The sequence below is a fragment of the Acanthisitta chloris genome, unplaced genomic scaffold, assembly GCF_000695815.1.
Source record: "Acanthisitta chloris isolate BGI_N310 unplaced genomic scaffold, ASM69581v1 scaffold27374, whole genome shotgun sequence".
Lineage (NCBI taxonomy): Eukaryota > Metazoa > Chordata > Aves > Passeriformes > Acanthisittidae > Acanthisitta > Acanthisitta chloris.
The window spans coordinates 1-9,133 of record NW_008669189.1 but is presented as its reverse complement, the minus strand read 5'-3'; the positions used below and the strand labels follow the sequence as shown (position 1 = coordinate 9,133).

The 9,133-nt window shown below is 53.2% G+C and overlaps 1 non-coding gene across 1 annotated transcript; it reads left to right on the top strand.

Moving 5' to 3' along the window:
• Positions 1–8,483: 8,483 nt before the first annotated feature.
• TRNAH-GUG lies at positions 8,484–8,555 on the top strand. The gene has a single exon. It is a non-coding gene; the product is annotated as a tRNA-His (tRNA).
• Positions 8,556–9,133: the final 578 nt, after the last annotated feature.

Here is a 9,133-nt window from a genome sequence, read left to right as displayed (position 1 = left end):
CACCAGGACCTCCCATTGTTCCTGGCTCCTCCTGCGGGGAGGGGAGGATGGCTGGGGGGAGAAGCTTCTCGTCTTGACTCCCTTCTTTCCAGCCCTGAGCAGGAAAAGAGTAGGGATGGTGCTGCCGAGGAGCTGAGCCTCCTGTGCCGACCCGGCACGGTACATGCCCAACACATGCCCAGGGAGCTCCCAAATTTGCTGATTTATTGAGTGCTCTCCTGCCCTAGAAACCCAGCCAGATGCCCCCGGTCCAAACGAGCACCAAAAGAGCTTCCTCCCCAGAGAGGAGACAGACATGGCATCCAGAAAACAAGCCTGGAAATTTCAAAGCAAGACATAAAAGGCATCAAGAGGAGGGAAAGCATCTGCCAGGAACAGAGTGATCACCAGGCAGTGTTTGAGGTTTAGCAGCAGACCTCAGTCCCAGCAGATGGGGATGATGAGATTGTTATTAAAATGCAGGAAAGACAGAGATTCTCAATAAATCTGCCTGCCCAGCATTCAGAGGTATGCAGGATGCAGGGCTGATGGCACATGAGATTGAGAACTCTTCCCACCCGCTCTCAGTAACCAAGGAGGATGTTCAGCAACATCTGTTGGAGATGGCTCTTGTTAAATCCCAGGCCTGAAAAACACACACTCAGCATCTCTAGAGAGGGGACTGAGGGGGGATCTAGCTTGTGGTGGTGTTTGGTTTATTTAAATACTATACCATACCAGAGGAATTGCAGAGGTTCTTCCTTTCCATCTGGTCCTGGCACATCCCTCACATTGCTCCCTCCCCGGACAGGCAGCTGTGCTGGAGCCACGCTGGGTATTGATGAGAGTCTGTGGTCCGAGCCCACGTAGGACCCCTGCACCTCCTCACCATTGGCTGGGCCTGTTTCTCTTCCAAATTCCTCTTTCTCTTCCAAATTGCTGGGCCTATTTCTCTTCCAAATTGGCACCTGGCCCAACGCAGCCCTGTTCTCTGAGCTGTGCCCTGTGGGGCATCACCTTCTCACCTGAGGCTTCAGCAGAGCTTGGAGGTGCATCAAGAAGATCCCTGGACCTTCCTGAGCCCTCAGATTTGATCTTCCCCTGGGTATTGGATTCCCCTGGGCCAAACCATCCAGACAGTAACACAAGGCTGCAGAAGAGGAGAACACAGCTGAGGTGGAAGCCCCTCAGGAGGCTTCTTTGTGCTTGGGGATCTTTAAGGAACCTCCAGGAGACCCAATGAGTTCCATGCACCCTGCATGGCTCAGCACAGGCACAGGCACGGGCATGGGCACAGGCTGCTCATTTTTCCTACAGTCGTGACAAGACCCTGGTGACATCCCCGTGCTCACAGCAGCTCACTTGAGCAGCGACAGATTTCTGCGTTCACACTGCCAAAGCCAGGCTCCATCTGTGGCTTGTGTTGCAGCTGGTGCTGCTCCAACCCCAACTGTTTACACCCTCTGTACCTGGTGCACGTTGGGGCCCAGGTTTGATGCCTGCTCCGTGCAGACTGGCCCCGATACCGCAGCGGTGGCCGCGGTGCCGCTCGCGGTGACAGGTGGCTGTCAGGGACTGGCAGGGGATGCAGGGCAGGGCTGGCAGACAGGAGAGGATCAGGGAGCACACGCTGCGCTGCTTGCGTGCCAAACTCCACATTTCAGCTGCTCTCTCATGCAGCTGTGGTGGGAAGCCCCCCCGGGTGGGATGTCCTTCCTGCTGCTGGCACTGCCCGCAGTCCACAGAGCCTCCTCCACGGAGGGAGGGAAGGATGGTGATGGAGCTGCTCACACACAGTCCTCAGGTGGGAAGAGAACAAGCCCTAGTTGCAGAGAAGTGATTTGTGGCTCACCCTGGCAGACCATGGGAGTAGGAGAGATGGAAGGACTTCTGCACTGGCCTACAAGGACACGGGGCTTGCCCTCCACACTGGGAGCTCTGCTCCCACCCTCTTCTCCAGCTCCGGAGCTCTTTGCTGAGCTCTCCAGGCTGGTGCTCACAACGTGGCCCTTCCTCTCACCAAAGCTGCAGTAGCTGCTCACCTGGGTAAACCCAGGCAGGTCGGAGCATGCACCAGGAAGAAAAAGCCAGGCAACATCTTCCGGGCTCGTGCCAGCCCTGCAGAGAGCTGGGAGCGTCCTCAGCCCTCTGCGTCCTGCCGGGCCTGATTTGCTGCTTCAGCTCCCCTGAGTGCTCCTGGTGCTCACCTGCAGCTGGGGACAGGAGCTCTGTTTGGCAGCCAGGCCAAGGACAGGACACGGGACCTTCCCTGGGTTTTGGAGGGCTCATGCCAAATCGTCCTGTCAAACCTTCTGTCCTGGCTCTGGCCAGGAACAGGGTTAACTTTTGGAGCAGCCAGGAAGGCACACTGGGACCCTGGGGTTATTCTATACCGCCTCACGTCATGTGGAGGGGATGGAGGGGGCAGGGGGTACCCTTTGTTCTGGCACAGCTTCGGGCACAGGGTGTGCACTGGGACAGTGCCAGCTCCACGTGGTGGGAGATCACGTGTGCATCATTCGCCTGTCTTGGACGCTCTGGTATTAGTATGGTTGTTACTGTTCATTTTCTTACCTCGTCGCCGCTTCTCAGTAAATTGTGCTTATCTCAACCTGTGATCTTTACCTTTTGTGCCCTCAATTCCCTCCATCCTGGGCATGGGGAATGGGGTGGGGATTGAGCCAGCAGTGCATGGTCTGGAGGGTTTCAGTGGGAACTCTACATCTGGGAATATCACTCCTGAAACGAGAGACCTTCCCCCCAGTTTGACCCTGGGTGGTTTGGACACAGCCCAGCGTCCCCCAGGCTGCAGCTTCCGGTGACTCAGAGAAGGTCTGTGCTCTGCACACTCCCGGGTGACTCACCCCAGGTACCGTGGGGGCTGAGGCTGACACTTGCCAACGTGTCACTTGAGTCAGGTGCTGGGTCAGCTGCTTGCCCTGGTGCCAACATCTCCCCTGGCTTGCAAGGAAGCCTGTAACTGCTTGAATCTCCAGGTGCTTCTGGAGCTTTGAAATGTCTGTGGTGACTCCAGCCCCCAGGAGCACCCCATGTACATCCCATTATGCAGCGCAGCAGGGACCGGGAGGATGTCCCATCTGCTGGGTGACACCCCAACCTCCCCTGAGGTCTGGGTACAGCAGGGGACATGAGGACTGGAAGGTGGCAACTGTGACACCAAAAATGCTTCCTGGGAGGCAGCCAGGGAGTCCCAGACTGATAAATGACACATCTGTTCTCTGCAAATGAACAAAAATTGGCATACGGAGGAGGAAACTGGCATCGCTAGGGGACAGATGGATAAATGCAACATATTGGGGAAGAGTCGACACAGCTCTCTTGCAGTGAATTTCTTTCTTCTAAAGCTAGTGGCTTTCTTGGAAAAGGCCAACAGGCCCCTGAGGGTGATCCAGCAGAGAGGTCCCTGCAGATCCTTTGATGAGATGAAGTCAGTGCCAAAATCTGCAGTAATACTGAATTATTCCGAGTACTGCAGATGAATGCTAAGACTTGCAGGAGGACTTTGAGAGGCTGAGCACCTTGGCAATTAAAAAAGACAAAAGCATGTCAGGGATGTGACACACACGGGGAAACCAAGCCCAGGCTCATGTCTGAAGTGATGGGCTCTGAGCCCGAGAGCTCTGACAGTCTGTGAAACTGTCCCCTCAGCACTCAGCAGAGGTCAAAACTGCAAAACCTCTCCATCAAGCTGACAGGGTCAGGGAAAAGAAGAGATGACATCAGAGGTGCTGCTATTCACTGGTGAGTCCCAGTCTGTGTGTGATCCTGATCCCCCATCCCGAGGACACAGCGGGGTCGGAAGACGGGCAGAGAAGGGTGACAAGGTCCAAGGATCCAAGGTCTCTGCACAGGGGGTGCATGCAGGACCAGGGCTCCTTGGGATGGAAAAGAGACAGCTGGGATCACAGAGCAGGGGTCTGTGTGGCTGTGGTGGAGGGGAGAGATGAACACCAGGGATAAGACAGACACACAGCAGCTCTCCCTGCCACAGGCTGCTGTGGGTGCTACATGGTTTGGGAACAAGACCAGACAAAAAAAATCAGAAAAAAAATCCATAATTACAAATACATACTAAATACAAAACTGACACAAGGTGCCTTGGGAGTATTTAGAGGTAGGGATCATGTCCAGGGGAAGTGTTGCTAAACAGTCCATGAAAGCCTGGGCAGGACATACCCAAAGCATGGACCAAATTCCTGCAGACACTTTTTGCATTTCCCCAACATTTCTGTTAATAAAAGATCATTATGCAGTTGCTAGTATATTTGAGGCCATGCTAATGGACCAAAAGAAGAGATGACAACTCGCTGACAGACATCTGCCAGCTCAGAGCCAGATCCATGGGGCATCACTTCAGTGTGCCCAGCCCTGTCCTGCCTCTGCTCCTGGTGCTGACAGCACTGCACATCCACGACCCCAAGTGTCACAACTGCTCTCTGCTGCTATCCATTATTTCATTAACGTTTTGACGAGGTGTGGAGAGCTGTGGGGAACTTCATTTCCACAAACCCAGGCGCAGCACCCCGGAGACAAGGCCAGCAAGAGAGCTGGGTGACAGAGACGGGAGAAAAATGACATCAGGACTGACATCCAGAGGGTGAGAAACTCTTCTTCCACTGACAAACGCCAGGTTTGAGGCGAATTTCCAAACAGCCACTGTGTGTAAAGTCATTGATGATATATGTTCTTCTGCAAAACTCTTTTGTGTGGGCTCAAGCCTTGGAGAGCTGAACTGTCCCTGTTCGGTGCCCATGGGGCGGGGGAGCCAAGCCACAGGAGCTGCCTTCAGAATTTCCCCAGGAAAACCAGGATCATGGCAGCAAAACCTCATGACAGATGCTGCCTTGGTGGCAACAGCTTTATTATCTCATGCAAATTGCATGGCCTCATCCAGCTACCCACTTCCACGCTCTGCCTAGAGAGGCTGATATCCTCGGGGCTCCGACGGTAGAGCAAATCCAGCCCCTTCATTGCTCATCCTCTCTGGGGTTTATTTGCCACGACCAAGGGGCTTGGTAGAGCAAATCCAGCCCCTTCATTGCTGATCCTCTCTGGGGTTTTATTTGCCACGACCAAGGGGCTTCACCCTGCAAGGACACAGCAGTGTCCAAGTGAGGATAAAATGCCTGAAATCCTTCTCTGAATGAACAAAGGAAGCTGGACCAGCTGGGAGAGTGTGGATCTGAACCTGATAGCAAGTGGTAAAGTGGAATTGATTGGAGCCGCCTGCACTCATCGATCTGAGGCTGAGCAAACTAAGGAGCTGGAGCATTTGCAGCTCAATCAGAGCAACAAATGCCGGTGGGGGCCTGTGCTCTGGGGCTGGCAGGGGACCTGAGTGCCCCGGGAAAGCGTTAATGGTGAGTTTGATTAATCCAGCTGCAACGCAGTGCTCACACAGCTGGGGTCTTCTCCAGACAGACTCTCACTGGCTTTGCATTGCCTGTGGGGTGTGAAACACCCTTGGCATCCCCTTATATCTCTTAATAGGGCTGTCATCAGCCATCAGGAAGATGGGCTCAGTGGACGAGAGCAAAACAGCAGCCTTTGCTCCCATGGAGAGGGGATCAATTGCTTTTGGCCCCAGCCCAGTGTCTCCAGAAGGGCTGAGAGGAAGAAAATGAAAGTAAATTCAGATAGGAGTGTGAGAGGTGGAGAGGTGAGGGCTGGCAGGCTGCCTGGCAGCACGTGGCTGCCTGTTTTCTGCCCACTCAGCAGCACAAAGCAGGGTTAAGAGGTGGCTGTGTGCAGGCCATAAATCCCTGTGGCAGGATGAGGTTCCCACTGTGCACAGACAAAGGCAGAGTGAGAGCTTGGGCTGGCAGCTGGAACCAGGCAGAGCACACACAGACATGTGGCAGCGTTTATCTAGGGCTGCAGGGTGGCTGGTTCTGCCCTGGGACACTTCTGTCACATCCCATCTTCAGCTGGATGCTGGACACACAAGGAAAGGGCTCAAGAGGCTGCTCCAGGCTCTGTGCTCCCTGGGGGCTGGACAGGACAGGACAGCTTTGGTGAATCCCTGCTCCACACATTTTGGGGGCCAGTTCCCTTGATCTCTGAGCATTGGAGTCAGGCAAGCGGATCACAAAATATCACCAAGCAGAAAAATATCTTAGTTATAGCCTGTTTGCCTGTTTGCTATGGGGATGGGAATATGGGGTGCTGGGCTAGATAGCAGAGTTGTTCTGATTTCATCAGGAAGGAAGGTGGGATTTTGGCAGCAGAGCAGTTCCCAAGCTGTGCTTATGGCCTCTGAATAGCCAGAGAGGACAGTGCTGGCCTGCACTAGGGTTCTCCACCACCAGGAAAACACAGAGCACCTCCTGACAGCACTGGCATCTGTCCTGCTTCCCCAGCACCAATGCTGCTCTAGGGGCTGCTTTAGGAATCTGGGACAAAAAGAGGAGGCAGTAGGGATCCCTCTGCCTCCCAACCACCTTCGTGAGACCAGGAAAGGAGGGCAGGGGCTGCCCCACATGGGAACAGCTGGAGAAGCTGCTCAAGGGTCAAAGCAGCTGAGACAGCTGTTCCATGATGAATTACTCTTGTCCCTGTGCCAGCCACAAGATTTATTTGTGCCACGGAGTGGCAATGTCTGGGCCTAGCAGCACTCTCTGCCTGACTGTACCAGCATTGTGGCATTGCAGGCACCTTTAAAATCCCACTGAACACAACCTCACCTTGATGGCTCAGCTGCCCCTGTCCTGCAGGTGTCTGGTGCTCAGGTCTCTCCCCACAGTGCAGCCAAAGGGATAATGATGGTGTCAAACTCCCTGGATATGGGAGGAGACACATGTCTCTTATCAGTGTCATTACACTCACACCAGGTCCAGCATGGGGACACAGATGGTGACAGAGTTGGCCACAGAGGAGCAACAGCAGTGTCCCTGCAGCCTCAAGGGAGGCACAGACTGGGATCTTGTGGGCCAGACAAGGGAGGTAGAAGGGTGGCACTGGAGCAGGAGGGAAGTGCCAAAACCCATGTGGGTACTCATGTCGTTCAGAGGTACCACCAAAGAACCCTTCGTGCACCATCATCCTGGTCAACCAGGTTTAATGTTATGGATAGCATCTCCCACTGCAAAGGTTCCCACCGTTGCTGAGGGACCAGCCTGCACACCAGAGCTCACCAGTCTGCACCAGCAAACTGCCGAGGGCAGGACGAGGTAGACATAGATAAAGGGAGGACATGAAAAACCATTCTGAATTCCTCCACTGCTCTGAGCTTTTTTGGGCTAGATAACAAACAAGATGAGCTCAGGGTGGCAGGAGCAATTACTTCACAAAGCAATTAAGGTGCACAGGGCCTTCCTCTGGTTTGCCCTAGGCTTCAGGAAGACTCAAAGATTTATGATGTGGGAGTTGTGGCAGATGCACGAGGAGGGATGTGGTGCAGGGACATCCCTCTGCCCAGCATGGCTGTAGAAGACCCTGCCTGTCCCCACACTCTCTCCCACACGAGGTGTGTGGGTATGACAAGGGATGAGCTCATTGCACACAGGAGCCAAGTGAGGCTTCTGTGACCAGCCTTTGCCAGGGAATGAGTCACTCAGGCTGCCCCAGTGCCTTGAAGTGCCATGATTTTACATCAGTAAATCCTTTTGATCCCAGGTGTTCAGAATTCTTCGCATATCTGTGAAAATAAAAGAGCCTTTAATGTGAGCAGTGCAGAAAGCAGCAGCAGCAGTAAGGGCACAGTCATTAACTACTGATGTGTGTCAGAGCAGGAGGAACGAGGAGCTGTGGCACAGACTGAGCTCTGCCACTGTTTTGAGGCACAAGGAGCATCCTTAGTCCCTCATCTTCCTCTCCCGTCCCTGTGTGCCCACTTCTTTGTTGATGCTGTGCTTGGGATAAACTTTATTCCCTGAGAAACACCCAGTGGAGTGGGAGATGTGGTTACAGGGATGGGATGAGGGATGGGACAAGGGATGGGATGAGGGGAAGGTTCAGGTAAGAGCTGGGGGGTCAGGGTGAGGACTGGGAACACAGACAGGTTCAGGGTCACAGCCAAGAGGAGCACCAAGTGCAGAGAGGGAGAAAAAGACCAAGAAGAGGAGGTTCAGGGGAGACCTTCTCACCCTCTGCAACTCCCTGACAGGAGGTTGGAGTCAGGTGGGATTTGGTCTCTTCTCCCAGGCAACCAGCAGCAGGACAAGAGGGCACAGACTCAAGCTCTGCCAGGGGAGAGTTAGGTTGGATATTAGGAAGAGATTTTTTATGGAGAGAGTGCTCAGACATTGGAATGTGCTACCCAGGGAGGTGGTGGATTCCCCATCCCTGGAGGTTTTCAAGCTGAGACTGGATGTGACACTTAGTGCCATGGTCTAGTAACGACGGTAAGATTGGACTCGATGATCTTGGAGGTGTTTTCCAAGCCGGTTGATTCTGTGATTCTATGATTCTATGACACGGGGCGAGACTCCGAGCGCCCTATAAGGGCTGCGGCGCCGCCTGCGCGCACAGAGCCCTGGTAGCTCGCCGTGATCGTATAGTGGTTAGTACTCTGCGTTGTGGCCGCAGCAACCTCGGTTCGAATCCGAGTCACGGCATCGCCCAGCGGTACCACGGCATAAGGGCTCCGCTTTTTTTTCTCCTTCCTGAAAATTGTTAAGGAATACAATTATACTTCATTTCATTTCAAAATTGCTTTTGAATCATTATTTTTCATCGATTTCATTTCTTTTTATTTCTTTGTATTTCAGTCGATGTTTAGTGTAATAGGTTTTACTTTTCTGTATCTTGTTTTATATTTCATTGTTTTATTCGTATTTCAGTTTTGCTTTTGCTTCGTATCTCGTTCTCTTTTCTCCTTTCCTTTCCTTTCCTTTCCCCCTTCCCCTTTCCTTTCCTTTCCTTTCCTTTCCTTTCCTTTCCTTTCCTTTCCTTTCCTTTCCTTTCCCGTCTCCCTTCCCTTTCCTTTCCCTTTTCCCTTCCCTTCCCTTCCCTCCCCTCCCCTCCTTCTTACTTTCTTCTATTTTTCCACTTTATCCTTTTATTTATTATTTCCAATTTCACGCTATCACGCCATTTCACTCCATTCCCTCCCCGCGCTCCTCCTCCCCACGCGGACCCCTCGCTCTGGCAAAAAAAAAACCCCAAAACCCAAATTTCACCGCGACACAACCAA